Source organism: Eucalyptus grandis, chromosome 5 (genome assembly GCF_016545825.1).
Source record: "Eucalyptus grandis isolate ANBG69807.140 chromosome 5, ASM1654582v1, whole genome shotgun sequence".
NCBI lineage: Eukaryota > Viridiplantae > Streptophyta > Magnoliopsida > Myrtales > Myrtaceae > Eucalyptus > Eucalyptus grandis.
In genome coordinates, this window is record NC_052616.1 from 62,675,923 (window position 1) to 62,695,667 (window position 19,745).

The 19,745-nt window shown below is 41.0% G+C and overlaps 1 pseudogene; it reads right to left on the reverse strand.

Moving 5' to 3' along the window:
* Positions 1-15,338: 15,338 nt before the first annotated feature.
* LOC120286444 overlaps positions 15,339-19,745 on the reverse strand; it is a 12,501-nt pseudogene continuing 8,094 nt past the window's right edge.

A 19,745-nucleotide genomic window follows, 5' to 3' on the forward strand; every position in this document is an offset into this window, starting at 1 on the left:
ACATCACAACAGACATTGTTTTGTTATCACCATCAGACCAATGGGTCACGTTTAGTAATGATTCAATCGTCAAATAAGTTATAGCCTCATCCCTACATACTATCACCAGTAAGACCAAGATTGGGCCATAGGATGTGTACACAAGATATCTTCTATGCTAATTCTAGCTGTCCAACCATGTACCCCTCGAGCAAATGAAGATGCGACTTTGATTATACAGCAACCTTATATGTCGAGTTCTTCCTCCATGCAAGTAATTATATTATAGCCCATGTACGTATATGTGGCATCCAAAATTTTAGACAACCCTTGGATAGGTGACAATCACCGAACTGTGACTTTGTTTTTATTTTACAGGCATTGATTTGTATTTGTTCATTTGGAATAGTATTTCAATTTTATCCTTTGAACCAAAAGGATGGGAGTTGATCTTGCATAAGAATTATATGCGCTAAAAATTAAAGAATTAGAACTTGAGGATATTGAGCGGGCCGCAAGAATTTGGAGTATATATATGTGTGTATATACTTGTATATAAAGCAATCTGAATTTTTGTTATTTAAGTAAATTTGATAAAAATAAAATGCTAAGTTATATAAAAAGAAAAGGAGATTAGGGCCTTATTTTATGGACTCTTGGGCCCAAGCAAGCCCAAGGACACCCCATGGGCATCGCACGAAGCAAAGGGGAGGAGGGGGAGCATGCAAAGCAAACACTTGTCTTCCACCATAATCCCACCTGTCCTTTCTCTTTTGCCATCTGTCCATTTTAAACTTATTGATTAATCAAAAAACAAAGAAAAGGGGAGGGGGCTTCGAACGGCGGGGAGAGAGAGCGAGAGAGCTGGAGTGAAACTGAGCAGAGAGAGAAGGAGAGTTCGTGCGTGTGTGCGAGCAGCGAGGGAAAGAGAAGGAAGGGCCGACTCTTGCCGTGTCCGAGCTGCCACCGTCGATGCCACCGGTTCCCATCGCTGACCGGCCAAGCCGTGACCCCCGAACCTCCATTTTCGGACAGCTTTTGAGTGAAAGAGTTTAAGGCAAGCAAATGTTCTTCCATCTATGTTGTTGCATGCTGTCATGCCTAGAAAAGAAGTGAAATAGGTGAGGAGAATGGAGTACTTGAGCTGCATGTGGAGTCTTTGATATGTAGGAGGGTGTTAGATCAAGAAAACTGGTTGTGGATGAGGTGCATGTGTTGGATTTCGAATTTCATGAAGTGTGAGTGCTGGATTTTTGAACTCGCAAGTGAAACCAAATGAATTTGAGATCTGACCATGAGGAGTTTCGGTGATAATCATGCTGTGGTGTGGTGAAGTGTATGATATAATTGTTGGAGGTCGAAATTTAAGTTATAGGAAGAGTTCTTGCTTGATTTGTGAAAAACAGTGAGACCCCTAACGACTTTTAAATTTTCTGTAATTATCTAGCCGTAATCCGACTTTGACTTCTCAACAAAAGTCTTATGAAACATTCTAATGAACAACATATAAAAAATTCAGAGAAAAAGAACAAGTTATGACTTTGGAGAAATCTTTCAGAATATTTTGAAGTGACAAAACATTTCTATCGTCTAAGTCGGATATCGATAGTTAAAGTCTCAAGACTTTATAGTCTCAAGACTCTGTTATCTCAAGACTCAAGACTCAAGACTCAAGACTCAAGACTCAAAGTTATTCTCCCCTTTGAGTCTTTCTAATCCAGTGTTGAAGGAAATCCAAAGTCGAGGTTTATGATTGAGGATTTGATCCTATCCTCTCGGGATAGATTCTTTGGTTGGATAATCATTTCGGATTCTTTATATCTTATCTAAGAACGATTGAAGATCCGATGGTCGACGAAATAATCTTGGATTATTCTATTCTTGGAAACCGAGATCCCGATTGTATGGGCGAACAGATTGATGGGCTATCATCGATTCCTTATATAGCTCGGATGATCTTCTTGATTGATTCCGTCCAACGGGTAGATTGGAGGAATTCCTTTGGTAAGTGCCAACGGCTATGATGGCATGAAGGAGTATAAAAGGAAGACGTTCTAGTTGTTTTAAGTGTGTGATCGATAGAAAAATTCCGAATACGAAGATCCTTTGATTGTTAGTTGAGGCGAGCGAAATTGTATGCGAGAGTGTTTATACTTGGTGACGCCTTGAGCAAGTGTGGTAGATCATCTACACCTAGAAATCAAGGAAGATCAACACGTAACAACTCTTTGATCATAGTGGAATCCAGCCAATCGGGCATCGGTGCGGAAAAAGAAAAGAGTGGACGTAGGCTTGAATCAAGCCGAACCACTATAAAGCGAGTGTTCAATTCTCTCTTTCCCTTACTCAGTCTTGCGATTGAATTTTCAACTGTTGCAAAGTCTCTAATTGTTTAAGTATCGTGCAAACATCGAGAAATTTTTGTGTATACCTATTCACCCCCCTCTAGGTACTCGTACTAGCTATCTCAATTGGTATCGAGCACTGTGTTCTTACTTTGTTTGAAGTGTTTTACTTGAGTAAAAGATCCATGGCTAGTATGCTAGCACCGGGGCTGATGGAGGGGCAAAGCAATACCAGACCTCCCTACTTCGATGGAAAGGATTACAACATCCGGAAGAACAAGATGAAAGCTTTCCTACGATCAAAGGATCCTCGGAATGGGACGTAGTGGAAAAGGAATCACTATTGCTGCTGCATCAAACACCTTTGAAAGAGGAAAAGAAACCGTTGAAACCAAATGGAATGTCTCAAGAAGAAATAAACAAGAGACAAGCACTTGATGCTAAAGCAATTTATTCTTTATATTGTGCTTTGTCACCAACTGAATATAACAGAATATCTTCTTGTGTCACAGCAAAAGAAGTGCAGGACGGGTTACATATCACTTATGAAGGAACGGTCAGTGAAGGAGACCAGAATTAACATTCTTCTTGGTCAATATGAATCCTTCAAAATGAAACCAGGAGAATCTATAAGCGACATGTTTAGTCGTTTTACAGATATTGTCAATGGTCTTGAGAACCAAGGACAAAAAATTTCTGATCCCATGAAGGTGAACAAGCTTCTACGTGGACTCTCCAAGGATTGGAATCATATAAAGACTTCAATAAGAGAGACGCAAAGAATCATGCCATTATACGTAGACGGGCGATTGGAACTCTTGAGTCTTACGAAGTGGAACGAATTAATGAAGACGAAGATCCAAGAGGTAAGAAATCTATTGCACTAAAATCAAATGATGATTCGATGATGCAGATTACGAAGATGATATGAATGATGAGGAGCTCGCCCTCATGATAAGAAGATTCAGAAAACTGAATAGAAAAGGCAGAAGGTTTATCCCAAAGAAACAAAGTTCTCGAGACAGCAGACCAAGTCTGTTGATGATGAGGAACCAAACAAAGAAGTAGTTTGCTTCGAATGTAAAAGAAGGGACACATCGGACCCAATTTGTCCTCTTAGAAAAGAAAAGAGGAAAAGCTGAGAAATTTCGAAAAGCTCTTAAAGCCGAAACACGGAGCGATACGAGTGTGAAGAGAGTGATGAGGAATATGCCAACTTTGTGTCTAATGGCGCAATCGGACTCGGACTGGATCGGACTCGGAACGGTGAATTTGAGGTAAGCAATTATAAAATCCCTGTCAAAGTCTCTAAATATATTAATGAGTTATGTTTTAGTCTTAAGACTTCTCTTAAAAGGATTTCCGAACTTAAAAAGGAAAACTCAGTTTTAAAACAAAGGAAATCATTTTAGAAGAAAAGGTAAAAAATTTAGACTTGAATGTTTCTACTCTTAAAGAGAGTGAAGACAATCTTTCAAAAGAAAATGCTTTCTTAAAAACTGATTTATCAAATATTTCAAAGAAATTTTCAATAGGGTCCGAAAAACTTGAAAAAGTTCTTTCAATCCAAAGACCTTACTTTAATAAGTCGGGTCTAGGTATGACAGAAGAAACAATCCCTTTGATTGATTTTCCGAAAGTAAAAGAAAGAATTAAGAAAAGACCATCGAAAGAGGCTTATAAAAATCATTTCAAAAGAGTTTTTGTAAAGCCCTGTAGGTCGAAATGCTTTAAGGTGTTCTAAGTGTAACAGTCGGGATCATTTTGAAAAAGAGTGTCCTATGGTTTGGAAGCTTTGTGAAGAGAGTATGGCCTAATAATGCTTATCCTACTAACATGAAAGGACCCAAGAAAATTTGGGTACCAAAGAAAGCTTGAGACTCTTTTTTGAATGCAGGTCTCTGTCAAAAAGAAGGTAAAGTGGTATCTTGACAGCGGATGCTCAAGACACATGACGGGAGACTCGAGTGTTTCATAAAGCTTATTAAAGTGAATGGTGGAAAAGTTTCATTCGGAGGAAATAGCAAAGGAAGTATTGTGGGATTCGGAATTGCGAAAATTGGAAATCTCACAATAAGCAATGTCTCTCTAGTGGAAGGACTCAACTACAATCTACTCAGCATTAGCCAATTGTGTGATCTGGTTACAAGATCTTCTTTCAAGAAGGCATTTGTTCTGGAATTAGCAAAGATTCGACTCGAGTCTTTCATGGGTCGAAGGCATGGAAACATCTACCTCCTTGATGTAAAGCCAAATGAAGAACAATGCTTAATTTCAATTCAAGATGAAGCAATTCTATGGCATAGAAAGCTTGGCCATATCAACAAGAAGCAATTAGCCAAAATCTCTTCAAAGCAGCTTGTTAGAGGTCTACCTAAACTGCCATACCAAAAGTCGACTTATGTACTCCATGCATTACGGGAAAGCGAGGTAAAAATTCTCGTTTTACCCAGGTATATTTTCTAGCAAACAAATCGAAACCTTTTCGTACTTTGAAAAGTTTGCTAAAAAGGTTCAAAATGAAAAAGGATGTGCTATTTCTAGTATAAGAACAGATCATGGAAGTGAATTTGAAAATCAAGATTTTACGAGATTTACGTGATAAATCTGGTGTTAATCACATGTTCTCCTCTCCGTATACTCAGCAAAATGGAGTTGTGGAAAGAAAGAATAGATCTCTTCAAGAAATGGCTAGAACACTTTTAATTGAAAGTAAAATTTCTTCACGATTTTGGCTGAAAGTTGTTTCAACTTGCTATATTATAAATAGAGTCTTTTTAAGACCTATTCTTGATAAAACCCCTATGAATTGTTCAAAGGTAAGAAGCCTATTGTTTCATACTTTCATGTGTTCGGTTGCAAATGCTTTATTTTGAAAAATGCAAATGATCGAGTTGGTAAGTTTGAAGAAAGATCAGATGAAGGCATCTTCCTTGGATATTCTACATCAAGCAAAGCCTCAGAGTCTACAACAAAAAAGCCAGTCTGTGGAAGAATCAATGAATGTCAAATTCCAAGACTCGGTGCAAGATGAATCCAGCCGGACTCGGCACGATGAGACCGAATCCGCTCTAGATCTTCAAATGTCTACATCTCAAGAAGCATCTCGAGATTACGGAAGTCCATCATCAAGACGATCATGGAGAATCAAATAAAGAAAGAGATCATCAACACAGTAACTGGAAACACAAATCCAGTCATCCCAAAGATCTTATTATTGGCGAACTTAATGAAGGAATCCGCACCAGATCAAAAAGGCATGAAGAATCTAGTCTTTGTGGCTCTCATCTCGAAATTGAACCAAAAAGCATAGAAGAAGCTTTATCGATGAAAGCTGGATCGAAGCTATGCAAGAAGAGCTTAGCAGTTCAACATCAATGATGTCGGGAATTGACATCTAAACCAAAAAGGTAAAACTATTATTGGAACCAAATGGGTATTCGGGAACAAAATGAACGAAAAAGGAAAAGTCGTACGAAACAAAGCAAGGCTCGTGGCCAAAGGGTATACGCAAGAAGAAGGAATAGACTATGACGAGACTTACGCACCCGTTGCAAGGTTAGAAGCTATTCGTCTATTACTTGCGTTTGCTTGTTACAAAAATTTCAGGTTATTCCAAATGGACGTCAAAAGTGCTTTCCTAAATGGATTTATCCATGAGGAAGTTTATGTGGAACAACCGCCTGGATTTGAAGACCCAAAGAAGCCGGACTCGGTCTTCGGGACCGAAAAAGGCTCGTATGGTCTAAAGCAAGCACCTCGAGCTTGGTACGACAGATTAAGTAAGTTTTATTACAAAATGGTTTTGTCAAAGGTAAAGTAGATACTACTTTGTTTATCAAAAAAGGAAAACAAAAACTTTTTACTTGTTCAAATATATGTTGATGACATTATTTTTGGATCTTCTAATGAAAGTCTTTGCAAGAAATTTTCTAAGTCTATGCGGGATGAATTTGAAATGAGTATGATGGGAGAATTAACATTCTTTCTTGGACTCCAAGTGAAACAAATGAAGGAAGGAACTTTCATCCATCAAGAAAAATATGCGAATGATCTTGTCAAAAGGTTTGGATTGGAAAAATGCAAAAGATCGACATACCAATGTCATGTTCTCAGAAGATAGACAAGGATGAAGAAGGGAAGAAAATAGATCAAAAGCTGTACGAAGCATGATCGGTTCACTTCTTTATCTTCGCTTCTAGACCTGATATTTTGTTCGGTGTTTGTATCTGTGCTAGGTTTCAATCGGATCCTAGAGAATCACATCTCGGTCCGTGAAACGAATTATCAAATACGTTGCTTCATCTTCAAGCATCGGTCTTTGGTATCCAAAGAAGGAGACTTTAATCTTCTAGGATACTCGAGATGCAGATCTGGCCGGTTGCGGAGAATCGATAGAAAGAGCACTTCCGGAACTTGTCAACTACTTGGAAACGAACGGTGTCTTGGTTCTCGAGGAAACAAAGCAACGTAGCTCTTTCAACAACGAAGCGAGTATGTAGCTCTTGGAAGCTGCTGTTCGCAAATTCTATGGATAAAACAACAGCTACAAGACTTTGGCATTGAAGACTCATGCTGAAATCGATGTGACAACACCGGTGCTATAAATCTCACCAAAAATCCAATCCTTCATTCAAGAGCAAAGCATATTGAGATTCGACATCACTTTATTAGAGATCATATTCAAAATGGAGAAATCTCGATCCAATTTGTTGATTCAAAAAGTCAACTAGCAGACATATTCACAAAGCCTTTGGAGAAGAATCAGTTTGACTTTATCCGCTCAAGACTCAACATTTTGAAGCTTGAAGAAGTTAAAGTCTAGAGACTCACCAACTCTAAAGACTCTGATCTCTTAGACTCTAAGTCCTGAGACTCAGACATTCGTGGATAAAGGCGTAAGTTGTATTTCTTCTAAAAGGTACTAATTGTCATTTAGTCGAAAAGGTACGATCTTTTGTTTAATAATTTTGGCGAGTTATAGATTTTGAAAAGAAGTAATCGTTCACTTTCCATTGCACCGATTGAACTTCCCTTTTCAAAAACTAAGTTATATATACAGTTTTTCCCCAAATCTTCAAAACCCTAAAAAGCACTCTTCTCTCGATCTTTGTTTCTACTCTTTGTTCATCGTCGAGAAAGTGGTCATTTTTCTTGGGAAAGCAAGTGAAGGAATCCTCCAATAGACAAAGAAAGATGTCGTCTTCAAGGAAATCATCAAGAATCGCGAACAGGGGGACCACAAAGAATGAAGAAGGGACCGACTCATTTCGATCTCACGAGGAAGAAGACTTATCGGTCGGCGACAAAGTCCGATTCGCTCTCCTCCACGTCATTCAGCATCTCCTGCCCCACAAAGTGAAAGTCATAACTGGAAGAAGAGATAATCGAGGATGCCGACCCAGTAAGAGTTCAAAAGCCTTCCTTTTTGTATAAACTTTATTGTGCATTGAAAAGCACGGGTACTCCATTGAACTACATAGATGACTTCCTTAAGGACAAAAATTATGGGAATGAGTATCTTTTCTGAAGAAAATGGAGGAATGGGGAATTGCCCCAAAAGGAAAAGCAGAGGAAGCTCTTGCGAACATTCCAAGAGATCCTCGTATGCCAGGACAAAATCGATTGACGCGAATGATGATGACAAAATGTTCCTTGAATTTGAACCTAGAATGGGTGTGGCGGCAAAGGCGAAAGGAAATCGGATGGATTTGTTTAAATCCAAGGATCAAGAAAAAGTGTATTACGGTCTGTTGAAAAGAGGGTAATCAACCCTAGAAGTGTCGATTTTGACTTCTGGATTCCATCAACTTGAACCTAAGAGAGAAGTTGAATTTGCTTCAACTTGAGACTTTCGCTCGACTCTGAGACGGGTATGATCATCGACCGCTTATTTCTATTCAAATCTTAGCTTTTTGGATGCGAATAGAATTTCATTGATGTTCGAGACAAAGTCTATGTGGTAGATGTGAATATGTTGGCAGACATAGTTGGAGTTGAACGGGGACGCTATCTCCCAATTAAAGTCTCATCTGCTCGAACTACTCTGGATCTTGTCAAAGATAGGGATGTAGATAAGAAAATTATCTATTCGAGAATGAACGCTATCAACATTGTGCTTCACAAGATTGTGATCAATTGTCTAAGACCTAAGTCTACTTCAAAGACTTACGTGTGTCTCTTTTCGAAGCAAAGTTGATGTATGCGATCAACTCAGGACGGAAGTTCTCTCTCCCGCACACTATTCTTTTCCATATGTACAGAACTGTGTCAAAAGACAAAGGACAATTGCCTTATCCTGGTCTAGTGACCAAGATCTTCAGACATCTGAATATTGAACGCCACATACTTTTTGTGTTCGACCGTGTGATAAGATGGTGGTAGGGTTGAAAATGTTAATGAAGATGCGTCGCAAGAACTTTCTAAGGCAATGGAGAAATTCAAAGTGAAATCTCCAGTCCGTCAGCTTCAAAAGGAAAAGGAAAGAAGGCATTTAGTGCTTCTTCGAAAAGAGGAAAAGAATTCTTATCCTGGAGGATGAGGATGAAGATGAAGATGATGAAGATCCACTATTCCAGCAACGACAAGAACAAGACGTTCGTGTCTTATTCGAGGAGTAACTTCAGGAAAGGGAGAAGAAGAAGAACGAGAGAGAGAAGGAGAAAGAAGTTGAGGAAGAAAAAGAAGAAGTAAAAGATCGGTCTGCTGATAAATGGAGAGAAGGGAAATCAAGAGATTGATCATCACTCTTCCCCTTTCGATGTCCTAGAGACAGGGGGAGTTAGCGAGCAAGAGAGGTCTCCACCTCATGCCGCTGAAGATCAAAGAAAATCTCCGGAAGACCCAGGAAGAAGCTCGGAGTCTCTCAATTGCACGAAGAAGATGATACGACGATTCCAAATCTGCAAGACCGTTCGAAGCGCCATCGTCGCACACACACCATCCGAGAAAGCCAATGCCGGTACGAGACGGATGATTCTGTAGATCTTCGTAGTATCATGAATATTCTTCCGGAAATGCGTAACCTGAGATATATATTCTCGGATTGTGAAATCCAAGTCTTGAAGCATCTTTGGACAAGCATCTTCATCTCGGAAGAAAATACAAAGACTCTCTCTACAACTTCAAGCCAATGCCAAGAGAGAAGAGGTAGCTCATCTCGCGAGAAGATCCGAAGAAGCTCGAAGGAGTAGTCCAGTCCATTGGGGATTTCCAGATCGTGCGCATTCCCAGCGAGACATGACTCCTTTCTCACCCTCTTTTTAATGATGACAAAAAGGGGAGAACCAATTTGAACAAACATTATTTATTTGACTTTTTGTGGTTATGTTTATTTTTGAGTATGACTTGAGAACTTGAACTTGAGTGTTAGACTGAATTGGTTGTGGATTTTGATGCTTGTGGTTGCATTTATATCAAGTATTGTTACATGGTATTACTCATGAAAGACTAACCAATTTGCTGTGGATGCAGAGTCTGGTTGTTTATTAATCTTTATGAGTTAGCCATATTGCTTGAGAAATGTTTTTGCAGGTCAAAGTTGTTCAAATCTTCAAGAAAGTTTTGTCACCATCAAAAAGGGGGAGATTGTTGGAGAAATCTTTCAGAATATTTTGAAGTGACAAAACATTTCTATCGGTCTAAGTCTGGATATCGATAGTTAAAGTCTCAAGACTTTATAGTCTCAAGACTCTGTTATCTCAAGACTCAAGACTCAAGACTCAAGACTCAAGACTCAAAGTTATTCTCCTTGACCGAGTCTTTCTAATCCAGTGTTGAAGGAAATCCAAAGTCGAGGTTTATGATTGAGGATTTGATCCTATCCTCTGGGATAGATTCTTTGGTTGGATAATCATTTCGGATTCTTTATATCTTATCTAAGAACGATTGAAGATCCGATGGTCGACGAAATAATCTTGGATTATTCTATTCTTGAAACCGAGATCCCGATTGTATGGGCGAACAGGATTGATGGGCTATCATCGATTCCTTATATAGCTCGGATGATCTTCTTGATTGATTCCGTCCAACGGGTAGATTGGAGGAATTCCTTTGGTAAGTGCCAACGGCTATGATGGCATGAAGGAGTATAAAAGGAAGACGTTCTAGTTGTTTTAAGTGTGTGATCGATAGAAAAATTCCAGAATCGAAGATCCTTTGATTGTTAGTTGAGGACCGAGCGAAATTGTATGCGAGAGTGTTTATACTTGGTGACGCCTTGAGCAAGTGTGGTAGATCATCTACACCTAGAAATCAAGGAAGATCAACAACGTAACAACTCTTTGATCATAGTGGAATCCAGCCAATCGGTGTCGGTGCGAAAAGAGTGGACGTAGGCTTGAATCAAGCCGAACCACTATAAGCGAGTGTTCAATTCTCTCTTTCCCTTACTCAGTCTTGCGATTGAATTTTCAACTGTTGCAAAGTCTCTAATTGTTTAAGTATCGTGCAAACATCGAGAAATTTTTTGTGTATACCTATTCACCCCCCTCTAGGTACTCGTACTAGCTATCTCAATGACCATCGAAATAATTTTCCTATGAAAATATCAAATCTGGAAATTTTACAGAATGATAGTTAGGAAAAATCGAGATATTGTCCTCGGTACGCAAGGAATCTGTGTGACATCCCGATTTTTCTCGATTTTATTTTCAGTCAATTGAGTCGGGCAATTCATCCGTGCATGTAGTTCGTCTCTTAGAGTTGGCCACTCACGAGGGAACTAGTTTATTGAGTGAAGTAATTAAGGAATTTTACGCGTCGGACTTGGGGACCGATCACCCTCGGGTTTGATGCACGAAAATTTCCCCAAAAGCTACTCAATGGATTAGGCGAGCTGAAATCGCACCGGATTGAATTCAACCGTAAAAATTGGGATTGAACTTAGAAGTTGGAAGCCGGTCATGTCACATACCCTATTAGGAACATTGGATTAATTCATGGACCTTAATTTGGACTCAATTAGAAGAGAATTGATGGAGATTGAAGTAATTGAATGTGCAAGAGCTTGGACCCGGCGGAAAATGAATTGGACCTATTGGAAGATGTTGTGAAGATTTGAGTTAGTGGAGAGTGACATCGGCGGTGATGTCATGGTGGAGGCCAAAATTAAGGAGAGCTTGACAAGTGTCACAAGCCAATTGGCTCACCAAAAGTGGGGATGTCCCATCCACTTCATCTTCAACCTCTAGCACCTTGGGAAGGGGAATTCGAATTTGGAGGAGAGGGAGAGAAGTGTGCGTGAGAAAAACCAGCGGAACCGCCGAGCTCCATCCGCCCTTCGTCGCATCTCCGCCGCCGCCGTCTCGCCCGCCGTCGCACGCCGTCGCCGTTCGCCGCTCGTCCGCGTGTGAGGCCCCGGGTGCGAGCTCGTCGCGTCTCCTTCGCCGTCGTCTCCTCGCACGAGCTGCTGGTCGTCGTTCGTCGCCCGCCCGTCGCCGCCGTCCGCCCGCTCCAGCCTCCGCCGGTTGTTGCACAAGCTGTCGCCGGTTCTCCTCCGCCGTTCTCCGCTCGTTCGTCGCCGTTCCGTCGCCTTTCAAGCCCGGTTAGTTGCTGGAAAGAAAACCAGCAAGATCTAGCATCTTCCGAGCTCGTTTTGGTCCCCTTCTAGTGCTCATTTGGTCTTGATCCGTGTAGGTTTGTCGTCGGCGTCGTCGTGCTCTTCGCCGGAGACCCGTCGGAAAGCGATTCCGGTGAGTTTACCTCACTAATCCGCGATTAGCGAGATAATGATGCCCTAAGTATGTTTAGCTTAAGTTGATTGAGATTAGGTGGATAGATTGGCTTAATTAGTTGTGGATTATATTAAGGTGATTGTTTAAGGTAAATGATGTTTAGTTTAATGGTTAAGTATGTTTATTTTTAAAATAAACATTGATGTGACTTAAAGGAGTTTATTTATGATTTAAATAAATGCCTCGAAATTTTGGATTATTTAATAATATATCTTATTCGAAATTCATTAAAATATTATTTTATAAAAAAAAAAAAACTCGAAAAATTTATTTTGACCCTAGTTGCTCAGAATTTCGTGCCGATCGTTGCCGTGCTAGTAGAATTTGAAATTGATGATTGGTTGTGATGAATTGAGTGTGATTGTGATTTATAGGGATTCTTTATGAAATCCTAAGTGTAGAAATTGATGGGAGATTGGCTGTGAAATACCACCTATTAGAGGTCGTGCCCAGAGAGGCCGTGATAAACCACCTTGGAAAGGTCGTGCCCGATGAGGCCGTGAAAACCACCTACAAGAGGTCGTGCCCGATGAGGCCGTGAAATACCACCTATTAGAGGTCGTGCCCCGAGAGGCCGTGATAAACCACCGTGAAAGGTCGTGCCCGGAGAGGCCGTGATAAACCACTGTGAAAGGTCGTGCCCGAGAGAGGCCGTGATAAACCACCTATTAGAGGTCGTGCCCGATGAGGCCGTGATATGCCACCTATTAGAGGTCGCGCCCAATGGGGCCGTGAATTGCCACCTGTTAAAGGTCGCGCCGAGTGGGGCCGTGATGCCACTGATTTAAATTTGCCGAGTAGGGCCGTAGTTGAGAGCAATGATTTATTTGCTAGAATGACATGTAGTCGGCCGAGTCGATTGATCGCTGAGACGATCCAAGTGGTTGAATTGTTTTGATGATGTGATTGTGCCATGGTTGGTTGGTCATCATAATTGTACGTGGTTGAATTATATAAATTGTGCTAACCTGCAGATGAGGGCTAAGCCGAGGTAAGTCCTCTATGTGCTGTGGCTAAGCTACTTCGGGGCGTATTTACTTTCTAATAGAGGGTTAGGAGGGGTTGAACTTGCTGAGACAAAGTCTCATCCCGGTTTGGGGAAAAATATTACAGGACCGTAGATGGCGGTATCCCGGAGATGGATGTCATGCTGACGGAGGTGGACCAGACGATAGAGAGTGCTCTTGACCCTTTTTGATGCACATAAACCCTGACCCATTTTTGGTGCATAGTCTCTGGATCCCGTTGATGTTCGTAAACCTTGTAATGATGATGATGTATGAAAGTATGTTGTTTGATTTTGAATTGATGTTCCTGCTGTTCCTATCCCGTATGCTTTTGTAAGGGGTTTTCTTAATACGTTCCGCTTGCGCATTAAAGAAATAAAATCAGGGTCGGCGACACTACCTGGGAATGTCGCATTTGCATGACCATGGCGGGTTGTTCACGTGTCTCGGGGTTCGGGGCGTGACAATCTGACTTGGTGTTCTTCTTGAGATTTGTTCCTCTAGGTCTCATTGATAACGTGTCAAAATTTCATAATTTTCTGAGCCCGTTTAGTAATTTATTCGGAATTGTTACCAGAGCTGCACAATTGTAGAAATTAAACTGTCGCCGAAATTTCTACGAGATTGTTCTATAAGAAGTGTAGTTTCGAATTGCTATGTGACTTGATGATGCTGATGGTGGGATATTGTGATTGATAAAAGGTTCATGAGATATCTTGTTTGATAAATGATGATGCATTTGTGAATTAAAGTGCGATTTGTTACCCATTGAATCCTCGGGTTAATGATGCCGTCGGAGGTGTGAGCCGACGATGCCCCGTGAGTGTCGGGATGCCCGGAGGTGGGTGCCGGATGCCCGGAGGTGTGTGCCGGATTTCCTCGGGAGTTTCAGGATGCCTGGAATGTGGGGGTGCTGGAAGCCTCGGAGGTGTGTGCCGGGGGATACCTCGTGATGCTAGTTGGGGTACGAGATGCCCGGAGGTGTGTGCCGGAGGTTCTCGCGATGCCAAGTTGGGTGCGAGCGATAAAATGTGGGATTCAAATTACTGGTCCTGGGAAAGAAAAATGTGGTGACCCAATTGAAAGATAAAAAGTTGAAATTGAATCATGCATGGTATGGTGACATATATGCATGGCTGTATGATATAATATGGATAAGTGCATGGTGGTATGTGCACATAAGGCATGGATATGCATGAATGCTTGATGATGAGTGCATGGTTGTATATGCACCTATGGCATGATGGTATATGCATGAATGCTTGATGACGAGTGCATGATGGTGTATGCACATATGGTATGATGACATATGCATGGCTGCAAGGTAAGTTATGCTTGGATGCATGAATGATAAAATGAATGATTCGACTATATATGTATGGGGTCTGGATATAAGACTGAGTGTATGGCATGGAACGGAACATGATATTTCAGTTTGGCCCTATTATTGAAATTTGTTTATCTTGGATATGTTGTCATCACAGTGAAGGGTTTCATGATGGTGATCTGATTATGCAGCATATGATTCTTATAGAATTGCAATTGCTTTAATATTGAAGAATTCCATGATATTGATATCCATTTATCCCTTGATTATCTTGTATGAAATTAGAGGCTGATTGTTATGCTCGATATAGCTTGTTGAATCTTTTGCTGTTGAGTGGTTGTACTCACCCCATTTGGGGACTAACATTTCAGACTAAGTCAAGATACCTCTGCTACCACCGCCACCAGTAGATGGACCAAGTGATTGAATATGACCACGAGGAGGAGGACAACAGAGGAAGGAACTTTTGGACGCCAACACTGATCGATGGACTTTAAGTATACGACTGTTGGAAAAGATGTTGGTCATCTTTTGAAGTATAGCCGAGTATAGAAGACTACGTCATTTTGGTGTATCGACTAAAGATGTCCATCTAGTTTTATGTGGATAAAAGTGTTCGGCTTATTACCTATAAATGTGTTGAGTTGGTGTGCATTGTTTTAATCAATGAAAGGGGAGTTGATGGATGTGCTTCCGCCATATAAATTGCGCAGGGATTGATCTAAAATATATAAATCCCATGATCGATAGACCTTCGGGTCAAGTAAGAGAATGGTAATCGAACTGTGGTGACCCTAACGGTTCGGGGGCCGTCGAGGGGTGCCACAATATAGAAATTTAAGGATCAATCTTTGGAGAAATTGGGCCATGTATTAAGGACCGTATGGCCGCAAATTTTGCTGGCCCAAATAACCCAAAACCTCCTTTTAATTGTCGACAAATCAGGTCAACAATCCTCAAGACTTCCTCCAATTTTGTTGACCGAGAGAAGGCCAGCAACGGCCACGTCGCTTCCATGTGGACTGCCAGCGAAGCTCAAGGAATGGCAAGCTGAAGACACGCCTCTCCCCAGCTGTCTCTCGGCCAAGCAGCCACCGGAATCAACCTGCATGCATTAATTTGTTTAATCAGCAAATTGAAGGGGCAAAATGCTCATAGTGAGAGCAAGATAGAGAGAGCACCGTACGAAACCAGTGAGAGGGAGAGAGAGAGCAGTGAGCGAGAGAGTGAACGGCGAGAGGAAAAGAGGAGAGGAGACCGCCCTCTGCCGTGCACGCGCGCTACCAACGCTGACGCCGCTCGTAATTCTGGTTGTCGAGCTGTGTTTGTGACCGCGAGTTTCCCAATATCTCGCCGTCGGCACCGTCGGGTTTAAGGCAAGTAAAAGTCTATTAGCCTATGTAATGCAATGTTGTTATTGTCTGATGTAATGCAATTAGACTTGAGAAATGTTTGAGTTGAAGGCTGAATGCTGAAGTTTGGATGATTGAAGTAGATGGGAATTTAGGAATTGAGGAAATGCTTTGGTTTTCTCTATGAAATTCTATATTCCTTTGAACTACAATCAGAAGTATAGATTTTAATGAAACTTTGGAAGTAAATTAGCCAAGGTATAGGCATGGAATTCTACTGGATCCATGCGGTCCAGAACAACTCATGTGTAGTCAGTAGCTTTGTCGATTTTCTACGGAAATTTCTAGCATAAATTTGGTTTTGACTTCTCATGGGAATTGTGAGGAATTGTTTAAATTATAACATATATTTTTGTCAGATTTTCTGGATTAATATAGTGGGCACAAACTTATTTGGGTGTGCGATGTTTTTCTGCTAGCGTGTGAAACCTAAAAACCTGAGTGAGTTATTAAAAGTTTTATAAAATTTTTGGAGCTGATTCGGGCAATACTTTCTTCAACGAATTCGTAATATACCTTTGCATGTACAACATTTGGGTTTATTTGTTAAGTTGAGGAGGCCGAAAAGCTTTTCTTTTGTTATTGTGAAGGCTGGTTGATGGGATAAACCTGAGGCTGAGTTGTGTGATTTAATTCTCTTTGTACGTGACTAATTAAGCTTAGTGTCCTTCATGAAATTCTTTCCTTTAGATCTTATTTATAACATATCAAAAAATTAGAACTTTCCGAGTTCGTTTACGGGTTCCTCCAAAATTTTTACTAAAACTGTGCATTCTGATTTTTGGTTGTCCTTATTTCGAATTTACTCAGATATATTTCCAAAGGTGAATGCATCTTGGTTCATATCTAGTATGATGGTTTTGGCATTTAGCAAATCATTCAATACTGAAATTTCGATAAAGATTCATGGGACTCTCGATGTCATTGCATTGAAAATGTTTTTGGTATTGAAATAATATGAGATGTGATTGATGCCGTTGGATCCTCGGGTCGGCTATGCCCTGGGAGTTAGGAGGCCCAAAGGTTTGAATGAGTCGATTCCCTTTGGATGCTTGGGGTCCGCAGTGCCCCAGAGGTTTTCCCTGGGAGTGTCAGGATGCCCGGTGGTATGTCGGTACGTAATTCCGGAGGGTAGGGATAACCATTTTCATGGCGCGTCCCGAAGATTCCTCGTGATGCCAGGTGGGGTACGAGAGGCCTAAGAGATGTGATGTAGCATGCTCTGGATGCCTGGTGATTGAAAACCAGAGGCTTTCGTGATGCTAGGTTGGGTGCGAATGCCCGGAGGGATGCAAACACTGGTCCCTGGGAGAAAAATCCTTTTGAATATTAAAATTGGTAGATCTGCTAAGTGATGCCTGTTTATAGGACAAAAATTGTGTGGCACGGTATGGGACGTGTCATAACAGTTTAGTCTTATAAACGGGGGCTCATGTGTTTGAAACGATGTGCTTGATTTTTAAACTGCATTCACTATTACTTTGAAAAGTTCCACTGGTTTGATGCATATTCATTCCTTGATTTATGTGTTTGTCTATCTTGCATGAAATTGGATAGTGATGGTTCTGCATGATATAGTTCAGTGGATATTTTACTGCTGGGTGGTTGTACTTATCCCTTTTGGGGACTAACATTTCAGACTAGATGAGATGCCTTTGCTGCCCGTACCTCCTGACACATTTTATGGAATTTCGGTTGATCTACAATGCGAATGGTCGGAGCATCACCATCCTAAGGTGCGAGGGCTGGTGTTTATACGAGTGCGGGTGGGCCCCCGCCACCAGCAGATGGATCGGACAGATGGGTGTGACCGCGAGCTAGGGATAGCAGAGGAAGGAAATTTTTGGACGTTAGCACTAACTGATGGATTATGTGTTTATGGATATTAGAAATGTTTGCATCTTTTGAAATATGATTGTGTATAGAAAGCTACGGTATTTTGATGTACCGACAATCCATTGTCCATCTAGTTTTATGTAAATAAAAGTGTCCGACCTTTACTTATAAGAACATTTAGTTGGTGTGCATTGTTTCTGAATATGGGAAAGGGAGATGTTGGATACGCTTTTGCCATATTTGCGCAGGGACCGATGGAAAAGATATAGACCCCTAGACTTCATGGACTTACTGAAATTTTATGGTATTAGAGTAATAGACTATCAGGTCAAGAGAAAGGCAAGTGAACTGTGGTGACCTTAACGGATCGGGGGCCGTTAGGGGGTGCCACAGTAAATATACTTTCCAGGTAACTACATGTTGCCGAACTTAAGTTCCCTTGGCTTCACCTTTTTTGTTTTGTTTTTCGAGATAATGACTTCAAATAATTATCAAAATGCAAACGTTAGAAAAATCTTCAAAATTAAGGGAATGGTTTGCAAAGAGTTGCACATTGTTAATCCAAATCCGATATTAAAAAATATGATGACATCCACAATGACGATCAGTACAAAAAGACTTAGCTAGACAATCCTTTTCAAATGCGAAATTTGATAATTAATTTAGCCTCGTTTCAAGTTATATTTTGGCCGACATTTGCCGAAATCTCATGGTTCATCCTCAGTGATCCAAATGTGGATGGACCTTCCTCAACTTATTAAGCTGTGTCCATATGTGCGTGTTTCGCATTCTGTCATTTTGGGCCTCCTTCCTTTCGCATTTGTTGACAGACAGGGACGCTCGTGTTTCTTTCTCCTCCTAAATGGGATTGAGTTGTCGATTATTTCGATGGCATTAATGGTCGAGCTTTAAGTGGTCCATATGACTAGGTACCACCTTGTTTCCATTTCAACATGCAAATGCTCCACATGACTTTGTTCACATAAAATTTCGCTCCATTTTTTGCAGAGAACATTTTTCAGAAAAACATTTTCCGTTTTTTCCAATGTCTAGTTCATTAAAAAAAAAAAAATCAATGGAAGATGGATAATCTATATTTAAATTCAGAAAAATGATTTCCCTCTTTGGAATAATGGAAAGCATATTTCGAAATATGACTAAATATCAATGCTCGGGTTCAAAACTTTACGCTTGGCCCAAACACAATATTCAAAAGTATGTCGTCATCCCTGATGACGACCATTGCCGAAATACTTTGCCAGACAATCGTTTTCAAATGCCAAATCCGATACTTAATTAAGCCTCATTCCAAGTTATATTTTGGCCCACATTTGGTGTTACCTCGTGGTTCATCTTCAGTGCTACAAATGTAGGTGGACCTTCCTCAGCTTATTAGCCGTATCTTTATGTGCCTGTTACACGTTCTCCTTGTCATTTGGTGCCTCCTTTCGTTCGCACTTCATGACCGACACGGACTCCCATCAAAATGGGGTCGAATGGTCAAATAATTCGGTGGCATTAAAAGTCGAGCTTTAAGGTGTCTGTTGGGATTGTCGGATTCCCTGAAACTGGATTCGACACTAAATCGAACCCCTAAACTTGTGCGGAAGACGAGCCCGGGAAAAACACATGCATCACCGATCCTAAGGCACATCACAGAATCGAACGTACCTTGTTAGCCACAGATTAAACACCGACGCCGATATGAGGAAGAGAATTTGGCCCTGTTCGATCCAATGACGCCAATTCGCCTTGAAGGGAAGTTGGGTGTCGCCTTTTTGCCTACTGTTTTTCCTTTTTGGAGCATTTTTGAGGGAGAGAGGGAGGAGGAACGTACGTTATGCCAAAAGGTACGTTCCTCCCTCTTTATTTCCCCTTATATATGTTCCCTCCAAAAAAGAAACGTGTCCCTTCATCATATCCCTTCATCCATGGGCCCTAATATTTTGGGCCGGGCTTTTAGGCCCAACGTGGGCGGACGGGCCAACTTAGGCCCATCACAATAATAAAACCATCATCTCCCACTCACACATGGTGGGCCGAACAAGATTCTCTTTACCTCTCTTCAACATTCATACCGGTGAATAATCCGTGCGACCAACATA